The 24,557-nt window shown below is 40.3% G+C and overlaps 1 protein-coding gene across 3 annotated transcripts in view; it reads left to right on the top strand.

Moving 5' to 3' along the window:
- LOC134225032 (pantothenate kinase 3) overlaps positions 1-24,557 on the top strand; it is a 105,572-nt gene that overhangs the window by 17,579 nt on the left and 63,436 nt on the right. Inside the window, exon 1 of one of the 3 annotated variants that reach the window (XM_062704787.1) lies at positions 9,351-9,529. The exons of the other annotated variants lie outside the window; for them this stretch is intronic. The gene's annotated coding sequence lies outside the window, so the exon portion shown is untranslated. Of the gene's footprint in view, positions 1-9,350; positions 9,530-24,557 lie in introns of those variants that run through there. 3 annotated transcript variants of the gene reach the window in all.

The raw sequence follows: 24,557 nt of genomic DNA, 5'->3' as shown, positions 1-24,557 counted from the left end.
ACCATACATACGGGCAAATTGTGTACGCAATAAATTGTTTCAGTCTTCTGAGATGACCACAAACGGCCCTTCGGGAAATCCGAAACATTCGTAAAAGTGGTCAATTCAAAAGTTCATCTCAAAGCAAATTTAGAAACTGTTTATATCATCGAATTGATAATGCAATCAATAGTGAAAGTCTGATAAGAAAATTATTTTGAGCTTTTTAGTGGAATGTCTTCACTTGTCATAAGACGAGTTAATACAGTCCCATTGAATTCCACCACTTAATTGTATCTTGACAGATACGTATTTCGACCTCAAAAGTAAGGCCGTCTTCAGTGTCTCGTACTTGACTCGACTTGGGACTGTATTAACTCGTCTTATGACAAGTGAGTGAAAGTCTATTGTGGCCCGAAATGACCATAATACGGTCCTCAAGAAACCCGAAACATCCGTAAAATAGGTTAATCCTAAAATTTGATCCAGGACCTGAGCATTTTTGTTAGCATTCACGTAGTAACGGTGAATTAATGGGGAGTAAATAGTGAAAGTCCTCTGTGACCTACCAAAAGTTATTCACATTTGATTTTTGAGACATTAACATTAACATTGTTAACGGCTCCGGTTCTCCGGGAAATTTGGGACATCCGCTAAAATTATAAATTCCAGAAGTTTATCCCACAGCTCCACATTTTATTTCGAAAATATCCATAGCGGAGAAGTGATTGTGAAATCAATAGGTGAAGGTGGGGAGACTTGATCACCCCCTGTTTTAGCGAGAACTAAAGAAGTTTTCTTCGTATTTTTAAGTATAGATCCTCTATAGACAAATGACCTTTATGTGGTGAGTTGTTTTCTGGATTGACAAACCTTATTCATTCTGCAGGCCGGTTTGTGTGTTTTGACTTTCCCAAAAAAAATTTTATTGGCCACGCAAAATTTGAAGAACTTTTCATAACAATGACGAAATGCTTTCGTTTTTTTCACAGCACAAAGCCATAAATATGATGATATGATTATAATATAGTCCATAATATGATTAATGATCTGTACTGATGAAAATGTACTGATGAAACATTTCATCAAAGTTTTACGATATTTGGATTTGAAGTTATTGCCTCAATATGGGGACACTTGATCCCCCATTAGTTTATTTATTTTATTTCGTCAACCAACGTAGACTAGTACATATACATATACATGTTTGTTTTTGTAATGCTGTAGTATGATTAAATAATAGTTTTTTTTAGTAAAGTGATGTATAATTTTGATTTTAAAATTTATATTGCTGAATTTGTAATGTTTGTTCTTTGAAAATATTGTCTAATGTTATGCCGAGACATTGTTAAGTCAATAGTTTCGCAGTGTTGATTGTAAACAGCCATCATTCGGTTGAGAGGTCAAAATTTGGCGTAATTTGTTCGGCAGTGGTTGATTAAAAATAATGTTCTATGTTGAAGTAGCCGAGAGGTTTGTAAAAATTAAATTTCGATAATTCTTAGAGAGTCTGTGTGGAAATCGCGTATGTTTATTTATTTTTGGTTGTGATACATCGGAAATCAGGAATACCAGTGAAAATGGTCAATTCCAAAAGTTCATCCCACAGCTTTGCTAATTTTTGCTTTCATTCATATGGGGGAATTATGTACGCAATCAATACCGAAAATCCTCCGTGATATGCAATGACAATAATAAAAGTCGAAACAAGTACGAGACACTGAAGACGGCCTTACTGTTAGGTCGAAATAAGTATCTGTCAAATCACATAAAGGAATCAAATGGAATTGTACAAACTCGTCTGATGACAAGTAATGACATTCCGCCCTCAGGTCCTCTTCAACTGCAAAAAGCCATCGTGTACGTGGCCTTCCACGAAGCCTGCGGCCTCTTCCGGGTTCTCTACTAAATATTATCTTCGCTTGTCGTTCTTCCGGCATACGAACAACGTGACCAGCCCACCGTAGTCTGCCGTGTTGTATAAGCTTAATAATATCCAGCCCTTTATACACCTGGTACAATTCGTGATTCATGCGACGCCGCCAGATACCGTTCTCCTGTTTACCGCCGAGTATTGTCCGCAGCACCTTACGCTCAAACACTCCGAGAGCTCTCCGATCAGCCTCCTTTAACGTCCATGTCTCATGGCCGTATAAAGCCACCGGAAGAATCAGAGTAGTATACAGCGCGAGTTTTGTTTTCGTTTGCAGACTACGGGACTTAAGCTGGTTACGAAGTCCGTAATAAGCCCTATTTGCAGCTGCAATACGCCTTTTCACCTCGCGGGTAACGTCATTATCGCACGTCTCTAATGTTCCAAGATACACAAATTCTTCTACCACTTCAAATTTTTCACCATCCAGCACTATTTCGCTACCACCACCACTAATGAACCCACGTTGATTGCCAGCGACCATGTACTTCGTTTTGCTGGTATTGATCGTGAGTCCAATCCTCGCTGTCTCCCTCTTAAAAGGCGCAAGCCTCTTCAACGGCACGGCGATCAATTCCGATAATATCGATATCGTCCACAAATCCCAGGAGCATATGCGATTTTGTGATAATGGTACCGCTTCTTTGCACACCAGCTCTCCTAATCGCTCCCTTGAGCGCTATATTGAACAGTAGGTTCGAGAGTGCATCACCCTGCTTTAATCCATCTAAGGTAACAAATGACGTCGATATTTCATCCGCAACCCTTACACTTGATTTCGATCCGTCCAACGTTATACGAATCAGCCGTATCAGTTTCGCCGGAAAACCATGTTCAAGCATAATTTGCCATAATTCATTCCGTTTCACTGAATCGTACGCCGCCTTGAAATCAATAAATAGATGATGTGTCTGCAAGTTGTACTCCCGGAATTTATCAAGGATTTGTCTCAGGGTAAACATTTGATCCGTCGTTGATCGGCCCTCACGAAAACCTGCTTGGTATTCGCCGACGAAGGACTCTTCAAGCGGTCTCAATCTGTTGAACAGAATACGGGACATAATTTTGTACATCGAATTAAGGAGGGTTATTCCTCGGTAATGGGCGCACTCTAGTCTGTGCCCTTTCTTAAAGAGAGGGCAAATGAGGCCGTCCTACCAGCTAGCAGTCTCTCACATTCTCGACATAATATGGTGCCGAACTTCATAAAGCTGCTCACTGCCATGTTTGAGAAGTTCAGCCGGGAGCTGATCCTTCCCCGCAGCCTTATTGTTTTTCAGCTTTTTACCAGCTTTTTAACCTCATCTAGTGTAGACGACTCCACAGCTTGTCCATCGTCGCTAATATTTATTCTGCTCACCGATGCACCGTCATTTCCACTATTCAACAAAGTCTCGAAGTGTTGCTTCCACCTGGCAGCCACTTCGGTTTTATCTGTCAGCAAATTCCCTTGTTGGTCGTTGTACATGACGGGAGATGGCGCTGTCTTTCTCCGCACGCCATTGACAGACTCATAATACCTCCGCGAGCTTTATGCTACCCACTGTACGGCAGTGCAAAGCTTAATTGATAAATCATCAGTCAATGACGTTTTCCTGCTGCTTGGGGATTATAATCTCCCTCATCTTCAATGGAGCTTCGATGACGCCATCAACGGCTATCTGGCAACTAACGCATCTAGTGAGCAAGAAATTTCCCTTAGCGAAGCCATCTCGACATGAGGTTTGGTACAAGTCAACCCCATCCTTCGTTAACCGTAACAATAGACTGCTTGACTTGGTTCTCACAAATACTTCTGACAACATGGCCATCTCTCAGCCCGTTCTGTTGCTCATACCAATCGACGAGCACTATCCGCTGGTGATGTTACAGATTGACACCTGCTGCTTCATACCACGTTATTCTGACCAGGAACCGGATCCCATGGATTACGACTTTCGGCGGTGCGATTTTACTTCACTTAATACAGAGCTTTCTGCGGTTGATTGGAGTCATCATTTCCATGGGCACTCAGTAGATGCTAACGTACTGCTGTTTTACGACAAGCTGTACGAAATATTGCACCTTATAGCTCCTCGCCGTCGTCGCATTAATCGAGGTGTTAATAACAAGCCTTGGTGGAATGCTCAACTCAGAAACCTGCGAAACAGATTGAGGAAGCTACGCAAACAGTACATCGCTAACAAAACTGACGGGAACAGAGTTTCCCTCCATCAGGTAGAAACCTCTTACAACGACCTCCTCGATGCCAGTTACCGAAGATATATGGACGACCTCCAATCAAATCTTAAAAATAATCCGTCCAGGTTTTGGAGATTTATCAAATCGCAAAAGACGGCTAATCAAGTTCCGAACAATGTTGTTTATGGCGACACTACAGCTACCACATCTGATGAAGCTGCGAACCTCTTCGCCGACTTTTTTCAGAGTGTGTTCAGTGTGAACCCTCCGCAAACTCACCCAGGTAGTTTTTCGAATGTTCTACCGCACGATATTGACCTCGCGCCCTTCCTGTTCTCCGACCTAGAAGTGTTGAAAGCTCTTCGCGATTTAGATGCTTCAAAAGGTGCCGGAGTGGATGGCCTAACACCTTTCCTGCTGAAAGCCTGTGCTGAATCACTAGCGGCTCCACTAACACTACTTTTCAACAGATCGTTGAGTGAAAAAACGTTTCCTGGACTATGGAAAACAGCAACGATGATTCCAATTCACAAATCTGGAAGTTTGCCCAAGTTAATAACTACCGTGGCCGGAGACGAGCCAGCCTCGGGCTGAAAGTCTCTTTGAAAAAAAAAAAAAAAAAAAACTACCGTGGAGTTTCCATTCTTTGTTGTGTTGGAAAACTTCTTGAATCATTAGTTCATAAAGTTTTGTTATCTGCTGTTAAACCACTCATTTCAATTCATCAGCACGGTTTTCTTCCTCAACGCTCTAGTACAACGAATCTGCTATGCTATTCTAATGCGCTCTTCCGTGAAGTCGAGAAGCGCAATCAAGTGGACTCCGTATACGTAGATTTTTCGAAAGCTTTCGACACCGTGCCTCACCAACATGCCGTTGCAAAGTTACGCCACTTGGGTTTCCCTGAATGGATAGCAGATTGGATAATGTCATACCTGACTGGCAGAAAGGCTTTCGTTCGTGTTGATGCCTCATGGTCTAGGACTTTCAGCATTACCTCGGGTGTGCCCCAGGGCAGCGTGCTGGGACCTTTACTGTTTATCCTGTATATCAATGACTTGACCAACTGCCTTACCTCTGCAAAGCTTCTGTACGCCGACGACCTCAAAATTTTCAGAGTAATACACTCTTTGCTGGATTGTGTTGCTCTTCAAACTGATATTGACGTACTCCGCCGTTGGTGCGATGAAAACGGAATGAGCGTGAATGTGGCGAAATGTAAAGTCATCACCTTCTGCCGAATCATATCCCCAATAATGTACAGCTATACTTTTGCCGATGCTGCACTAGAGCGTGTTTCGTCGATTCGTGACTTGGGCGTTACAATGGACTCGAAATTGCGGTTCAACGAACATATTTCTGCAATAACGGCGAAGGCATTCGCAGTTTTTGGATTTATTCGTAGGAATGCAGCTCATTTCACCGATGTTTACACCTTGAAAGCTCTGTACTGTGCACTTGTGAGGAGTATTTCAGAATATGCTGCCCCTATTTGGACGCCATACCATACGACCCAAGTGATTCGCATTGAACGAGTTCAAAAGCAGTTCATCCGTTTTGCACTTCGGCACCTACCGTGGAACGATCCAATGCACTTACCTGACTATAGAGCCCGATGTCAGCTAATTAACCTGGAACTACTCTCAACAAGACGACTCACCTTCAGAAGACTTGTAGTGTATGACATCATCAGCAGTAACATAGACTGTCCGGACTTGCTCGTGGATGTACAGTTGAGCATACCTAGCCATAGCCTGCGTTACGCTGATTTACTCGCTGTCCCAACCCACCGAACAACGTACGGATACAATAATCCCTTTAGCTCCTGCCTTAGAGCTTTTAATAATGTTTGTAATTTGTTTGATTTTAATGTGTCCAAGTATTGTTTCAAATCTAGAATAAGGAACTTAGAATAAGAGTAGTCTGTACGATCCAATCGAAGACGAATAAACAATTAATATCATTTTGCTCCTTTTTTTTCCTGCGCCTCACTAATCACTTGTTCTTCATGTTCTTTCTTCTTCCTGCGGTGGGTTCGTTTTTCGGCTGCTCTTGTTTCCTTGTACCGATCTCTATTCGATCGGGCTTCCGACACCAACATCCGGCTTCTGATAATGTTGTTCTCGTCTGTCACTCTCTGACACTCCACATCGAATCAACCCGCCCTGGGTCGCCTCTGTGCAGTGCCGACCACTTCTCGTGCTGTTGTGCTCACCGCTGCATAGATCGTACTTAGCCGATACTGCTTCCGCCGACAATCGCTGAATATTGTAACGCATCGTTCGCTGTGATCTTTCGTTCAATACAGTTGACAACCGTGATCGAATTTTACTTACAACGAGGTAGTGATCAGAGTCAATGTTCGGTCCTCTGAATGTCCACACATCGATAACATCCCAGAAATGGCGCCCATCCATCAGAACATGATGATCTATCTGGTTGCAAGTTTCACCATTTGGGTGTCTCCAGGTGTGCTACTGATGGCCATCCCTCTATTTTTTAACAAAGGTGATGGAAATCTGCAACCAGACACCTGGGGAGGCGAATCCAGGTAGGAAGGGGATGGAATCACCACTCTTGACCCACTAAAACCAACTCCTACCTCTCCAGTCATTTCCTCGGCCCTCAATTAAGCAATACTTCGTGGGATGACTATTGGACATTGCGCCTCCCACATGTGCACAAGACACACTGGACACCTGCCTATGCCGCTCGAATGATTGCAAGAGTCTTACAGGTACCCTGCAGGAGGTACCCCATGCCGCCAACAGGGTGGCACCACTTGTCTACCAAGCCGCAGGCGACCCTAAGTTGGTGGCTCCTAAGCCGCTCCTACATCAGCTACGAGGCAGACCCTTTCATGTCTCCTATTTCTGAGGTGCCGCAGGAGCATCAACCCCCCGACACTCCTACCAGTCATAGTGAGACTTTCGTGTCCCCTAATTCTGAGGTGCCGCAGAGGTATCTGCCCCCGACACTCCTGCCAGGCCTAGCAAGACTTCACTCAATCTGTCTCTGGCAGCCGGATCACACTACTGCCTAAGCAGTCACTCTGACCACACGTACCATCTAACTTGTGTGTTCGCTCATACATTCGGTCCCTTTCGCTTGCACCACTCTCTTGACATTCAGTCTCTCACTCCGTGAGGGTTGTAATATCCCCATCTCCCATTTGTTTCCACTTTGTGCACCTCCTGTGCATCGTTTGGGCATGGAACACCCGGCACGTCAAGCGTGCCTAACGCTCACCTACCCGGGCTTGATACTGCCAACAGGGTATTGTACAGGTACTTTGCAGGCAGTACCACTCTGTTGATATTTCGAAGCCCAAATAGTCCTCAATCAGTGTGGTGGTCACTCCGTCCTGCAACGGAGTGGCACCACTTACCTTAAACATCTCCAATTTCTGTGATAGATGTTGACTCCAACCTTCTGCAGTTCGCGAGCCAGAAGACGTGCAGTTCCCGAGTCCAGGTTCACTTAGGGTCCTGACATTCCAGGTACCGAATTTCCAATCATAGTCCTTATATCGTTGCTGGGTCGGTTGCCAAAAATAACGTTCTCTTTTTCTTCTATCTCCATTTTTCGTGGTCTTTGAGAGGCTTCAGTAATCTACCTCACCGGGGTCGCGTTACCTACATCACGCTGGTGGGGCTGCCACCTTAGGTATAGCTGACGCAATACAACATTTCGTTAATCACCCGCTGGGTACCAGGCAGACGCTGTTTGAGCCGCACCGCCTGGTGAACAGACGTTCGAGGCGTACCTTCTCACTCTAGCTGACGTAAAAAGGACAACAGTGCCCAGGCTGCACTACCAGCTAAGTACACAACCCTTAGCTGGCGGTCTTTTGTCATTGGACGATCCGTGAAAACGTGAGATAGGAACTTGTGGGGACCAGAGCTCTGTTGGGCGCTCCTTCCTTGATGTCAACCCACCATTTTGCAGCCTTTTGTGGTTGGTAGAACAAATCCCAATTTGATATTGTATTTCATTCGAAATGCTGAGCCATGTCAAGGAGGAGCTGTTAGTCAAACATTAGCGCTCACTTCAAATAGTGATACGCCATGATGACATAGCTAGAAACACAGGGGAATATATTATGTAGGGACACGGCAGGTATTTTCGTCTGTTCGTCATAGTCTCGAAAACCAATAAAAAAACGCTTTTTTGTAAAACTCATACATACCAAATCGTAAGCTCAGGAGAAACGTTCTGCTATAGTGGAGTTCTAGCAAATGTACGTTGCATTCGTTGGTTTTAGCCCCTATGACGATGGACGGAAATACTTGCCGTGTCCCTATATGGTAGATAAAAAAAAAAGGTCGCAGTAATAAAAAATATCCGACAGGAAAAATTTTTGTTCTATGATTTACTTGCCAATTCACATTAAATCGCTATACATACATATTTGACTTATAATGAACACTTCAAAAGTATGAACTGCCCAAATGAGTCGACATTCTGATTCCTGATACCGTCAGCGGTTACTGAATACTACAGCAGCAGTCTCAACACGCCTCTGGCATGATTTCGCACGCGCGCACTCAGCCGTTCGCGCGGATCGACACTTCGTTAGGGTTCAAATGGTTGACTTGTGGTCGCGGCGATAATCGCGCGTCGCGCATCGCTTATGTAGGTATGTATATATGAATATGAATGGCGGGCGCCGCGTCGACGCGCAGTCGTCATCGACAACGCGTCGTTTCTTTTCGCTGCCGAAGTGGTGATTTGCTTTTTTTGAGTCTGTCGGCTCGCTCGATGATGGTCTAAGTCTGATTGTAAAATTCCTATATAGATATCGCTTCGGGACTTGGGTTGCCCGATCGGTTTGATGATACTTCGAGTTCGAGGTTTGCCATTTTTGCCCAGTGCAAAGTTGGAAGTTAATCGCGACGGACGTTTTTCGTGTTTCGGTGAAGATCACAGATGAGTGGTGTGCGAAGTTTAAACTGGCGATCCACTTATTTACTCGTAAGGTTTGCCTAACGCCAGTCGTGCTTGAACCCGCGCGACCCCTTAGTTGTACCGAATGCAGTTAGTGAAATTTCCGAACACAAATGATCAATCCGCTCACGGTGGATGGACACATCGCGTGATTATAAGCTTAATCTCTTTCTCAGTTTTTCGTACAGATAGGAAACGTTTTCCAGTAGAGTGCGAGCTTGCCTATGTATAGGATGTAGTGAGTGGCGATCATTTGTTACAGTGCAGCGCCGAAGATCGTGATTAGTTTTCTTTAGTAAAAAGAGTCATAACATCATCACCGATTTATGTGTGTCGGTTCACCTTAACATTGACTTACGTTGCTTATTGGTTCCGTCCGCTGGACCGCCTGACTGGTCCAAAGTTGACGGCCACGGCAGTTCGACGTCGAAAGTTGTCGAGACAAGAAGAGGAAATCCGGAGGAGCGTTAGTGACAAAACTAAATATAGGTGTGTTGTGTGAAATGGTTTTTTAGTGATTTCCGATGGTCGTTATGACTGACAACGACCACAGTAGGATCTTTCGACAAACCCTCAGCAGCGGCGACGGTCAATAGAACTAGTGCTACGTATTTAACTTATTCGCGTGCGTGTGGCAACGAATCGCGAAAAGATTGGCTTCAACTGGTTGTGCCATTTGTTATTGTGTAATCGCTCCGGACTGGTGCGGCGGTGTGTCGTAGGCTGAACGCACTGTTGTGTACTGCGGAACATATTCGCCTAAAGGTGACTTAGCGTTTGGAGTTTTGAAATTTTATATTTCGGTGTGCACACTTGGGGGCTCGGCTTTTTAGAGACAATGTCTAGTGGCGAAATTTGTCAAGAGAAACCCTCTGTTTCGATGTTTCTCTAAAGAATTTACATATTTTGTTAAATTGTTTGTGTGTCGTTCAAGTTGAAGGATTTTTTGACCTTCCATATGTTTTACTTTTTCTTGGGAAACACTTTCGAAAACAGTGCGTTAGTAGAGCACCAAAAAAATTAAAGTGACAGGGTGTCTACTCATCTGTAAAAACGAAATTCCCTGATTTTCCAGGTTTTTTCCAGGTGTTTTACATTAATTTCCAGGTAAAAACAAACGTGCCATATATTGATTTTAGCAGCAAAATAATCAATTCAAAAAAGTAAATATCGCGAAAAATATTTTTTGAAGAATTTTTTGGTAGCCTCACATAAACAATGTTGTAAATTACTTAAGAAATTCCTCCAGGAATTTCTTCGCAAGTTCACCCAGAAATTGCTTCAGCCATTCAATCAAAATTCCTTCAGGAATCACATAGGAAATTCTTCCAGGTATTCCTTTGAAAATTTCTCCATAGGTTCCATCGGAAAATTCTCCGGATTTTAAGAATTGCTTAAGAACTTCATCCAGGATTTAATTTGAGAATTTCTTTGCTAAAACTTTAGAAAACATCTCAAGGAATTGTTCCAGAGATTCCCTTAGAGATGCATTTGGCGATTACTTCACAATTTTTTTTAAATTCCTTTAGGTGTTTGTTCAAAAATGTCTTGTGAAAATCCCTCGGAAATACCTTTAAAAAATACTTTGCAGATTTCTTCAGATTTTCTTCTAAATTTTTTTTAGGAGTTTCTTTGGAAGTTTGATTAAGAATTTTCGGAAATTTCTTTGAATTTTATTTCAGCTTTTTTCTTATTTTAAGAAATCCTTCAGAACTTCTTACAAAAACTCCTCCAGGAAATGTGTTGATGCAAAAATATGAGATTACTGGGTCCATGACGTTAGGCATAATACCTTCTTAATGTCGTGGGATATTTTTGGGGCATTTTATGCTTAACATCCTTTATGCCTAACGTACTCATGCCTAACGTCCTTATACCTGTTCGCGTGACCAACATTTAGTTTGTAGTAAGCATCTAGTTTGCTTGGACCTAGCAGCTAAGGTATCGGTACTATAAGTGTCAAACGGCCACTAGTGTTCTATTACTGCTTTACTGTAAAAACCTTCGGAAAATACTTCGGATATTCTTTTGAAATTCCTTGGGATTTTTGAGGAACTCATTCAGAAAAATCTTGAGGAAAACTTAAGAAAACACCTGGAGGAGTTTTTCCGGAAATTTTGCTTTTAAGAATTCTTTGGAAATTCTTCGAGAATACCTTTAGAAACTCCTTTGAAAAATCCATTCGGGATTCTTTCGGCTATTCTTTCAAGAATTCCTTTAGCAAAAACCCTTCACAAATCACTTTACACTTTTGCCTTTCTCGTACAACAAAGTTGTACCGAAAGGCTATCATTTCACTCCATAATCGAACTTTTTATAGAAGTCTCTGAGACCCATGATGCTATATACCAATCGACTCAGCTCGTCGAACTGAACAAATGTCTGTGTGTGTGCACACGAAAACCGAAAAACATTAGCCACTTTTTCATATAGTAATTCTTAACCGATTTTCTCGCAACAAGTTGCATTCGACAGAGGACAAAACCTTGTTGATCACTATTGAATTTGATAACGATCGATTATTGCGTTAAAAAGTTATTAAGAAAATGGAATCGAGAAAGGCAGTATCACCACTCGGTGAATTAAGTCGTTTTTTTGAAAATCCCTTCAGGTTCCCTTTCGGGAATTTCTTAAAGAAACCATACGAAAAATCTTCCGGAAATTCGTTTTGAAATTCCTCCGGGAATTCTTTTCGGTCTTCATCTTGGAAATTCCTCCAGAAATAATTGAGAAAATAGCTAATCATTCTTATAGACACTCTTCTAGTAATTTCTTTGAAAAATTCCTTGGAAAACTGATCCCGAAACTCCTTCGGAAGTTCCTCCAGGAATTGCTTTGAAAAATCCTAACTAATTTAGTATTTTTTAATATATTCATTCATAAAGAATTTCTGAGGGAATACACAAAAAAATTACAAAGTAATCCCTTATTGATGTCCCGAATAAATTCCTAGATTTCACCAAGAATAGCTTCGGAAATTCTCCAGGAATTCTTTTGAAGATGGCAAAACGTTTTTTTGCGGAACAACGATCCATCAACGTTCACTACATTTTCAATAGATTTGATTGGTATATTTATTCAAACATTTTTAATGATTTTTTTCATCTTTTGAAAGAATTTCACTCATGATCACCGGGTATTTAAATTTCCCTGATTATGTCAAAAATTCCCTGATAATTCCAGGTTTTCCAGGTTTTTCCAGGTAGTAGACACCCTGTTTGACACTTTTATTCATGAAATTTTATAAAATGTTCTTAAAAAAATCGGAAATCAATAAATGTTTGACATCAAATGACTCAAAAATACATAAAACATTGTATAATTAATCTATTTTAATATTTTTGTCTTCTGTTTTTTGAAAATTGAAGACAGAAGCGGGCTTGGTAGTCATATGGCTACTGTTTCTGCCTCATACGCAGGAGGTCGTGGGTTCAATCCCAGGTCCGTTCCATTCTCCTACTTTGTATCTTTCTCTTTATTTCTCATGTTCTAGCAATCGCTAGAACTGGAAATGGACTTCCATACCGTTTCCATTACTATTCCTATACCTTCAACTTGAGTATTCTAACAGTAATCTGCTAGAATTGGAAATGAACTATAGAGCTCGTTTCCTACATCCAATTAGAAATTCCATCAGTTACCTTCTCCTATCTATCACATTGGCAGCTCGTTAACCAAGACGGACCCCTGCCTCTCCAACCTAACCCAAAAATTCCAATAAATTCCGCATGAACTCGTGGCAAGTGCAGAGGTATATTCGGCTTGCAGTGGGTGAGTGATTGCATCACCATTTCCTCCCCCTTCCCTACATTGACTTGCATTCTGACGTGGCAGGCGCCAGTATGACCTAACAAATGAGATCACCAGTACTTGTACATTGAAGATGTGTGCTAGTCCCAAGCAAACATCTGTTGGTTCCCTGTGCAAGAACAGCTGATTTGGTCATAATGGAGTAGCAACTACGAGCAGTCAATCAAGCTCAAGCTCAAGCTCAAGCTCTGTTTTTTGAAAATTGAAGACATTTTTTTATTATTTTTGGGACAAATTTTCAAAAAAAATGACAAAATTTTAATCGATTGGCATGGGGTCATATTTTGTTTTAATGAACCATTCGCGTAATGTTGGCATTCAAAATAAGATGGATTTTATTCCAAAATCCAAAAATCTACAAAAAATCACAATTTTTGCCTTTCTCGTACAACAAAGTTGTACCGAAAGGTTATCATTTCACTCCAAAATCGAACTTTCTATAGAAGTCTCGGAGACCCATGATGTTATATACCAATCGACTAAGCTCGTCGAACTGAACAAATGTTTGTCTGTCCGTGTGTATGTGTGTGTGTGTGCACACGAAAACCGAAAAATATTAGCCACTTTTTCATATAGTAATTCTCAACCGATTTTCTCGCAACAAGTTGCATTCGATAGGGGACAAAGCTTAGTTGATCACTATTGAATTTGATAACGATCGACCATTACGTTTAAAAGTTATTAATAAAATGGAATCGAACTATATGAGCGCCATATAAGGTTGGTGTCTTGGCTAAATGCGAGAAAGGCAGTATCACCACTCGGTGAATTAAGTTGGGTTTTTCTTTAACATTTTTAATTTTTTTTAATCTAAAATTGATCTAAAATTTAGCATTGAGTAATATTTTGGGGTAATGAAACAAACGGTTTTTGAAATTCGAAAATGTTATTTCCATTGGCAACCCTGATTGGGTATCGGATTGCGAGAGGCCACTCGTTATGAACTGCTAGATGATTGATCAAAATTTGAAGTATATCAAAAATGGATTCCTTCAAAAGTACATACATCAAAATATTGTTGGATTTGCTAAATAAGATGCTTTCTAACTCTTATTAGATAGATGTACAAGCATAACGAAAACGAGGCTCATTTGTACTTGAATCAAATAATCTGGTCGAACCTATTCCTTATCATCGCTCATTGTATGCTGATTTTGTTTCTATTGTTTCAATATCTCTGCATTTCAACTGGAACTTGATTTGATTTTTACTACGACGTATACTAGTTAGATTAGATGATGGGGCAAATTCCGCAAATTTGTGTGAATTTGATTTCACTTTGTTTACTCATAAGGACACATTAATGATCTTTTAACACTTCTTATAACAAAGCCAGCTTTATTTTTGTAGATGCTTATTTTGCTGCTGCTTTCAAAAGTTAGCATTTAATATACAAAAACATTCTTTTAAACCACTTGAACCTTGCCGAAGGCATAAAAAAGTGTTTTATTACAAATTAGAGAGCCCATAAAATGTCTGGTAACTGATGCCGATTATTGAATAATTTTCCATTTTCCGATATTATTGGAAATTGAACTCTTTCATCTTGAAGCTTCTCATCTAAAGTTATATATTTGAAATATAGAATCGTTGAAATCTTTCGCATGCTTCATAGGTAGGAATCTTAACTATTTAAAAGCATATAATTACGTAAAAAGGTGCAAATAGAGGTTGAATGAAGGTTCAGTACTTTGAAATTATTTATTCTTACACGGGTCAACATAGCAAAACGCATGGCATGAAACCAATATGGATTCTACGTTATTTGGGCATTTCGTTTTCATTTTAATTAATGTGTGATTAAAGGCAATATCGTTTCAAAGTACAGTTCCATTGTGACATTATGAGCAAAACGTTCAATTTTTCGGGATTGTCAATTTGTAGAATTATATAACAGATAGGTACATTTATTGTCAATTTTCTGGTAGATAATCAATTGCTGGTGCTATTCTCATAAGCTCGCGCAAATGAAGATATATCTCTAATCCAATCCAACACGAACGAAGGGAGCATTGTAAAAGCACTCTGGGATATAACTGGCTTAGAAAGCTCATAATTAGCACTCTCATGTCGTAGCTGTTGACAAATTCAATTACATATTTCCATTATTTGAATGTAGTTCTGGCGCCCATCTGAACTGTTAGGAATGTTGCAAAAATTGTATCTGGAAACGATGACACTTGATTTCTAATTTTATGTTTTTGTTGATACATTTGTCTAAGTGTTATTGGTCATGGGGCCTTCTTCTCTGGATCATATTCACTTATAGAGGAGGTTTCACTTATGATCTATTGACCATCAGGTCTATTATCGAGAAATGTATATGAATCATTCGAAGATTTCAGTTCATAACCTAAGGGATGCCATTGGAACGGTGTTTATCTGATGCTGTGTACTTCATTCTTCTTTTCTTCTTTGTTCTGGCCCAACCTTCCCCCATTAAGCACTTCCACAGTTTTTATCTGTGGGTATTCTAAGTTACCATTTTTGCAATAATATATGGTGCGGCTAACACGATGACACTCTTACCAATTCCAGGCATTTATTATTTACAATGACAAAAATAGCAGAGAAGGATGAGCATAATATAGTTTATAAACAGCTCTTCTAAGAGACGAGTTTTGTATCCGATTTAAATCAGTCGCATAATATTTCGATCATGAACATTTTTGTTCATTATCCGCTGCAAAATTGACTAGCGGAATTAGCAGCACAGCGCTCTGCATATCTTATTTTAACCTGGATTCTATAAATGAGCGTTGTTCTTTTTAAAATAACTAAATCAAAACCACTGGCAGTTCTACTTCGCCAATTGTGTAGCTGTAACCGCAGCAAGTAGTATGAACTATGTGTAACTTTCGTTACCTTGAATGGCCCGTTAAGGTGCCTGTATGTGTGGTAATTAGGTGGATCGAATTCCTAACTTAGAAGCGTGCCTTTTTCTAGCTTTGCGCAGTACAGTCTCTGAACCGGTACGGCGTTCGTTACAAAAGTTCAAATTGGAAGCAACGGTAAGCTGGTCAGAGCTGTGTCTAGGGTTCCGTTACCTCTAGTGCTTTGGCACAGTTCGTCGATATAAATTTGGTAGAATCATTGGGTGAGCTTAGTTTAACAAAATTTGATTGGACGTTCTCCTTTTTTAGACCGGACTGAAAATCGAGAACTTGTCATCTTCGGATCGGCAATCCTACACTTTTGATTGATCGTAAGGCTTACTGGTCTCCTGGAGACTTCATTAAATCAATCATCATTCATCATGCAATCGATTGGAATATGTCTTTCCTTGTAATGTTGAATATTCACTTGCAATCATTGTTGTACGGATGATTTGATTCATTTGTATGATCCGTTTAAACGCTTAAACTGACCTCTTCCGTGCAAAGTTACAATATTTGTAAACAGTCGTTTTGCAGATGACACCAGAACACACTTTAGTACCATTTGGGTATTTCGCAGAGCTTGGAACGACGCCGTCCATTGCGGTTCTCCCAACGGAATGTGGCGCATGGTGTGTTTTGAGGATGATTGGTTTTATGAGACCGTTAGTTGCTTCAGTGCTTCGTATAATAAGCTCCAGAAGTGCTCTGGCAAATTCGTTGAAAGGAGGAGTGCTGATAACTATTGAAAACAATCAAGTGTTAAAATACAATCAAACTTTTTTTGTGGTTTTCATTAATGTCGGTTATGCCAAATAATTTAAGTTCTAGAATTTTTCTCAAAGGCAATTTCTTTTTATTGAAATCTTCGAAAAAAGTCGTGTTGAAGGTTTGGAATATTTCAGAAATTTTTTAGCCCCTTCCATGTTATGCCGGTCTCATATAACTCTTTTTTGCATCCGCTTCATTTCCAACAAATTCTATCATCTTTGACCTTCAACATCTCATTCGACTTTACACCTGAATGATATTTGTTCAAAAAACGAGTTTATATTCTGATTTATGACTTCGCGAGACTGCTTCCGTTTTTATTGACCCAATGTTTAAAATTCTATTAATTATATACGATTTTATGATTATCTATATGTACAAGTGCGTTATTCTTCACGTGCAAGGTCAAGTACGTTTAACTCGTTAATTATATAAGCTGATGAGAGATCATCGCAATATGTCGTGTTCCTGCATATCATTATTACCGAGAGACAGTTTACCTCAATGCAATACAAGCGGAAGATTTAGGGTGATTAAACAATCAGGCCTGTTGAACCAACTCGTACTTTTGAAAAAAAAAAATACTGGAGAAAGCACATGGTTTCCAAGATGGCAGATTTGTGGCTTAGTTGTATAATCTCCTTAATGCGGTACTACTTTACAAATTTAGTTTTAGTATTTTGTTTTCTAATAAGCGAATCGTGTTGATGTTCAATCGTGGTTTGAACTAATGTAAAAGCATCTGGTGGTTTTAATCATGTTATGAGATAGGCACATTGAAAGTGATCAGGGAATCAATTTTTCTTGGATGCGCATGCGAAACAAGCGACAAAAGAGAACAAAGCTTTGTTTTTGTCTGAGATAATAATGACAAAGATCCGAATTTTTTTGTCAGGAACAAAAAAGAGGACAATTTTGTTGCTAACTTTTCATTCCGTTATTTTGCATAGCTCTACAGCAAATTTCGGTTTTATCCTATCATAGCTTCTGCTTCTATAAAAATATTTGAGAATCTAACTATAATAACAAAAATAGCTTTGTATTTTCGGAAATATCAAAGCATGCAAGGCAAATGATTCTTGTCATATTGTGTTCGGGTTCTGATAAAGGCTTTTTTTTTATCTATTGCATTTATTTGACAGGCTCAGGCGTGTATAACACTTAACGGAGCCGAGACTCTTTATGGTATTTACAAACTATATCATTATTATTAACAGTTAGTAAGGGGAAAGGGACATTGACCAAGATACTCGTGGTGACTCAAGGTTAGATTGCGTAATTTCAGGATGGACAGGGTTGGGATTTTGGTTTGGGGTATTGCAGCTGCTCATCCGGGTATTTGACGTCAAAAAGTTGTAGCGTAGCATCGTGCTCGAGTTGTGGTTGGTCAGGGAGCATCTTCCGGATGGCCAGAGCTTCATGATACACGGAACAATAAGACAAAGACAAGAAAAAAAACTTGGAAAGAAAAAAAAAAGAAATATTAGACTTTGATGTCAGACGAGCAAAGAAAGGCATAGATAGCCTGCATATATACCACATCGCGATCCCCCAAAACACTTCTTACTTCTCTGTAGGGTTGTTTACCTCGGGCCACAAGGGTATCCAATAGTTGCTCTCTGGAGGCGTCGTTTTCCGAGCAATACCAAACTACGTGATCGATGTCATCGTAACCGGCTCCACACCTACATAGATTGCTATCGACCAGGTTTATTCTATAGAGATGTGCGTTTAGTGAATAGTGATTAGACATAAGCCTCGACATCGTGCGAATGAAGCCTCGACTTAAGTCCTCACCTCTGAACCACGCTCGCGCAGAAACTTTAGGAACTATGGAAAATAGCCACCGTCCAAGTTCATTGTGTGACCAAATCATTTGCCAATTTTGAAGAGTACTCTGACGGACTAATGGAAAAAACTCGTTGTTCGAGATTTGTCTATCATAAACTTCACCTTCCTGTGCGCCCACCTTTGCTAGCGAGTCCGCCTTCTTATTGCCATAGATTAGGCAATGGGCATTTTGCCATGACAGATATGGCGCTTATATAGTTCGCTTATATAGTTCGGGGCCCTCCTTAGCCGTGCGGTAAGACGCGCGGCTACAAAGCAAGACCATGCTGAGGGTGGCTGGGTTCGATTCCCGGTGCCGGTCTAGGCAATTTTCGGATTGGAAATTGTCTCGACTTCCCTGGGCATAAAAGTATCATCGTGTTAGCCTCATGATATACGAATGCAAAAATGGTAACTTGGCTTAGAAACCTCGCAGTTAATAACTGTGGAAGTGCTTAGTGAACACTAAGCTGCGAGGCGGCAATGTCCCAGTGGGGGATGTAATGCCAATGAAGAAGAAGAAGAAGAAGATAGTTCGATTCCATTTTCTTAATAACTTTTAAACGCAATGGTCGATCGTTATCAAATTCAATAATGATCAATAAGGCTTTGTCCCCTGTCGAAATCTTTCTATGCGTGAATTAATGGCGCTATTTTTGACTACACGTCAAACGCATGCAATTTAGTTCAAATTGGTATTAAATACTATACTTTTTTACACGAAAAGGATTTTTTTTATAACGTGCTGCAACCAGCATAGCGTTGACTTCTGTGTGTGCAATCAAGCAAAACATTTCCGACAGGTATTTGTATGGTCAAAGACATCTTACTCTGTCTTACTCCATTTGAGCTTGTCTAAGGACAACCAGAAAAGAGAGTTGGGTGCACTCTTGTTTCAGCAAAACTGTTCTCTATGTGAAATGGGCTTTTGAGGGAAAATATGGAAATTTTTTTCGACCACAACCTAAAGATCTGGAATATCCAAAACCATGAGAAACATTCATGCGACAGCCTGCGAAGAAAGGGCTGATAGAATCTCATTACAAATTGTAACAAACCCATTACATTTTCTCCGTCCGATGACCGGATATGATTTCATTTCTTACTTTTCAAGACACCTAAATCCTTCGAGGTTCTCTAATATGCTCTGTTATTCAGATTATTAGTTCTTTGAGCATTTTTTTCAATTACTTGAATTACCTTTTAAAATTCTCACGGTCAATATAAAATGTACTAAAATGTCACCGAATATGATATGAATGTTATGAGTATACTGTCTTCGGCAAAATTTTAGGTGTTCATAAGAGCTACGAGATTCCTTAATGAAATTTTCTTGGAAGAAGTAAAACTAAAATATTAGAATGGGAAAATGGCTTTACTGTTTAAACTTGGGACTATCAGGATCATGATAGGTTAGTTGACAATCATTGAGCGGTTCCTTAACGTTTGGGCGGATGGATCGTATTTGCCCATCCTTTTTCGGCAAAGTTCTCCGAACATTCAAATGGCAATACTTGTGTGTATTCTGTTCAAATGGATATACTTGGCCTTACTTGACCATGTTCTTGATCGCGGCACATTGTTTTTCTAGTATATTTTTTGCTGATATGTCCCAGAGTCCGTACTTCAGAACAGTTTGGATGGCAATAAAAAATGTCGATGCATTGTCTTATGCTTCTGTGCAAGTTTTGACATAATCTAATTAAAGAACACCAATCTGTGCATATGCGTGAAAAAAATGTCCTGAAAGTGTTAAAATAGGGTAATAAACCACAAACAATTTTTTTTTCAAACTAGTTCGATCGTTTTACGAATTTAAAAAAAAACTGAGTTTTCTGGCTCTTGTGAACACCACAAAATATGCCGAAGACTGTATGTTCACTGTATGCGACATTTTTGAAAAAATTAACAATTTTCATGACAATTTGAAAAATTAGTTTAAATTTTAAAAATTAACGTTCTCGGAATGCTACCTCATGTGCCTTTTCAGATGCTACCTTGAAAAAATGTAGAACCCTTCAGAGATATTAGCATTTGAAGACTGAATAGTTTTTTGGTCAAAATTGCACATATCTTTAAAATGACAAGATTTATAAATGTGTCAAGTGGAAAACAAAAAAGTTAGAAAAAAAACTGATTTTTGGAAGGGCACCCTAATTTTAAGTTTAAAATTTGATTTATTGACCTAAAATGATGTGCTAGATCAGCGGTTCTCAACCTGGAGTACATGTATCTCTGGGGGCAACCCGAAAAAAAAATCGTAATGGCGGATGTATTACAATTCCAATATTGATCATTGTGTTATTTTTGATTCCAAAACCTTGCATTGTACATGGTATGCATGCGATTAGTAAATCAAAACCTATTACAGGGAGATAAGGGTTGTTTTCCAGTTAAGTAAATGTACATAAAATTAAAACGAAAGTTTCAAAGTTATCAAACTTCGATTTAAATTAATAAAATTATTTTGAGCTTTTTAGTGGAATGTCTTCACTTGTCATAAGACGAGTTTGTACAATCCCATTTAATTCCACCACTTAATTGTACCTTGACAGATACGTATTTCGACCTCAACAGTAAGGTCGTCTTCAGTGTCTCGTACTTGACTCGTCTCGTTTGCGAATTAGAGGGAATGCATCTCGTCTGAGTTTTTAAAGCATGTCGCATCGTTCCACTCAATAATGCCAAAAAATCATTCGCTCCAAAAAGCGTTTAAAATAAGTTTGTGGTCAATTTATTGTTTACAAACGCAAGAGTATCCAAATTCCACTATCCAAGTATATTCAATGCAAAAAACGACAATTCACTGTTTTCAACAAGAAAGAACAAAAGAAAACCTACGATGAGTGAAATGGATCATTCATGGATGCTTCCTTTCGAGCTTTCGAGAGGCTCGGATGCTTCCTGTCGAGTAGCTCAGAAGCCTCTTTTAAAGAAACTCTTTTCAAAAGGGCTCGGAAGCCTCCTTTCAAGAGGCTCGGAAGCCTCCTTTCAAGAGGCTCGGAAGCCTCCTTTCAAGAGGCTCGGAAGCCTCCTTTCAAGAGGCTCGGAAGCCTCCTTTCAAGAGGCTCGGAAGCCTCCTTTCAAGAGGCTCGGAAGCCTCCTTTCAAGAGGCTCAGGCCTCCTTTCAATAGGCTCAGGAAGCCTTCTTTCAAGAGGCTTGGAAGCCTCCTTTCAAGAGGCTCAGAAGCCTCCTTCAAGAGGCTCAGGAAGCCTCCTTTCAAGAGGCTCAGGCCTCCTTTCAAGAGGCCTCAGGCCTCATTTCAAGAGGCTCGGAAGCCTCCTTTCAAGAGGCTCAAGCCTCCTTTCAAGAGGCTCAAGCCTCCTTTCAAGAGGCTCGGAAGCCTCCTTTCAAGAGGCTCAGAAGCCTCCTTTCAAGAGGCTCAGAGCCTCCTTTCAAGAGGCTCAGAGCCTCCTTTCAAGAGGCCTGGAAGCCTCCTTTCAAGAGGCTCAAGCCTCCTTTCAAGAGGCTCGGAAGCCTCCTTTCAAGAGGCTCAGAAGCCTCCTTTCAAGAGGCTCGGAAGCCTCCTTTCAAGAGGCTCAGCCTCCTTTCAAGAGGCTCAGGAAGCCTCCTTTCAAGAGGCTCAGAAGCCTCCTTTCAAGAGGCTCCAGAAGCCTCCTTTCAAGAGCTCAGCCTCCTTTCAAGAGGCCTGGAAGCCTCCTTTCAAGAGGCCCGGAAGCCTCCTTTCAAGAGGCTCGGAAGCCTCCTTTCAAGAAGAGCGAAATCCTCCTTTGAAGACGCTCGGTGCATCCTGTTAAGAGACTCGGAGCCTCCCTTTAAGAGGCTCGGGAGCCTCCTTTCAAGAGGCCTCAGAAGCCTCCTTTCAAGAGGCTCAAGCCTCCTTTCAAGAGGCTCAGGCCTCCTTTCAAGAGGCTCAGAAGCCTCCTTTCAAGAGGCTCAGAAGCCTCCTTTCAAGAGGCCTCAAGCCTCCTTTCAAGAGGCTCAGGAAGCCTCCTTTCAAGAGGCTCAGAGCCTCCTTTCAAAGGCTCAGAGCCTCCTTTCAAGAGGCTCGGAAGCCTCCTTTCAAGAGGCTCAGGCCTCCTTTCAAGAGGCCTCAAGCCTCCTTTCAAGAGGCTCAGCCTCCTTTCAAGAGGCTCAGAGCCTCCTTTCAAGAGGCTCGGAAGCCTCCTTTCAAGAGGCCTGGAAGTCTCCTTTCAAGAGGCTCCAAGCCTCCTTTCAAGAGGCTCAGAAGCCTCCTTTCAAGAGGCTCAGGAAGCCTCCTTTCAAGAGGCTCAGAGCCTCCTTTCAAGAGGCCTGGAAGCCTCCTTTCAAGAGGCTCAGGCCTCCTTTCAAGAGGCCTGGAAGCCTCCTTTCAAGAGGCCTGGAAGCCTCCTTTCAAGAGGCTCAGAAGCCTCCTTTCAAGAGGCCTCAGCCTCCTTTCAAGAGGCTCGGAAGCCTCCTTTCAAGAGGCTCGGAAGCCTCCTTTCAAGAGGCTCGGAAGCCTCCTTTCAAGAGGCTCGGAAGCCTCCTTTCAAGAGGCTCGGAAGCCTCCTTTCAAGAGGCTCGGAAGCCTCCTTTCAAGAGGCTCATGAGGCTATGTATGGTTACATCAAGACTCATATAATATGCTTATACTTGTCTATCTGTTCTATCCGGTTTGGTTTGAAAATGTTTTGCATCGGGGCTATTCAAAAGTTTTGAAAAATCGTTTTTCACTCAATACATATCCGAATAAAACATTTGCGAAACGATTCACTTTATTAGTTTTTGTTCGGCAATAATTTATCAATATGTATTAAGTGTTGAATGGTACAATAATATCAACAATTATCTTCTTCTTCTTTTTCTTCATTAGCATTACTACCCCCACTGGGACATTGCCGCCTCACAGCTTAGTGTTCATTAGGCACTTCCACAGTTATTAACTGCGAAGTTTCTAAGCCAAATTACCATTTCTGCATTTCTAGGCTAACACGATGATACTTTTATGCCCAGGGAAGTCGAGAAAATTTCCAACCGAAAATTTCCTACAACGGGCACCGGGAATCGAACCCAGACACCCTCAGTATGATCTTGCTTGTAGCCGCGCATCTTACCGCGGTCTGTGATTGTTTTTACAGAATACATGAAAATTTCACAAAAAAAATGCACTTTGCTGCTTGTTTGAACCCAAAATCCCTTGAATTTCCTGATTTTAGAAGCAAAATATATTTTGTTCATTGTTTATAGAAGTAATACACAATTTTATATCAATGCACTATGGTCCAGGCAGGATGCAGTTTTAAGCGGAAAGATGCATTTTACGCCAAAACTATATTTTTTAGAAAAAAAATTCGTTCTACAAAATTGTTAGAAAAAGTAAGGCCATCATTAAGGTGCTATCAAACAATGGGGTGGTCCATCACTCAAAAAAAAAAAAATAGAAAATATTGTTTTTATTTCTTGGAATACTGACATGTTATGCTATAAAGTTGTAGCGCAGCTCATTCTAATAAATATTGCTTAGAAAGCTTTTTCTGTAGCTCTTAAGTTGGCTTATTTAGAGCAATTTTACCTAATTGGATTAGGGTGTATCTAGAAAAAACAGTATTTTTTATCTACTTTTTTGTTTTAGATTTCTCAAAAAAGTCGTCTTCGGGTGACTTTTAGAGCTCAAAAAATGCAACATTTGATGGGTAAATATGCTCAATATCTTTTTCCGATCAAAAGTATCTCCGGTTAGGACAGACCAAAAAAATGTTTACACGGTTCAAATTATTTTTCACAAATGTCACCTTTTGAAGACTTTTGGGGCTTTTTAAAACGCGTGTTTTGCTATAAAAATATCTTCTGTATCTTCTTCCATTGTCAATCTTTATCTAGTAACTAAAATATCTTTTGTGTAAATATATTATTTGGTCTGCCCTAATCGGAGATATCAACATTCGAAAAAAAAAAATTGACTGAAAAACGATTATAACTTTTGATCGGTAAAAGATATTGAGCATATTTATTCATCAAAAGTTTTATTTTTTGAGCTTTAAAAGTCACCCGAAGACGACTTCTTCGAGAATTCTAAAACAAAAAAAGTAGATCAAGAATACTGTTTTTTTTTCCAGGTACACCCTAATCCAATTAGGTAAAATTGCTCTAAATCAGCCAACTACAGAAAGCTACAGAAAAAGCTTTTTTAGCTAAATTTGTTGGAATAAGCTGCGCCACATCGTTGTAGAATATAACATGTAAGCATTCCGAGAAATAAATATTTTCTATTTTTCTATTTTTTTAATATGATGGACCACTCTATTTT

Source organism: Armigeres subalbatus, chromosome 3, assembly GCF_024139115.2.
Source record: "Armigeres subalbatus isolate Guangzhou_Male chromosome 3, GZ_Asu_2, whole genome shotgun sequence".
In the NCBI taxonomy this organism is placed as follows: domain Eukaryota; kingdom Metazoa; phylum Arthropoda; class Insecta; order Diptera; family Culicidae; genus Armigeres; species Armigeres subalbatus.
The sequence above is the reverse complement of the archived record's forward strand: the minus strand, read 5'-3'. Positions and strand labels throughout refer to the sequence as shown.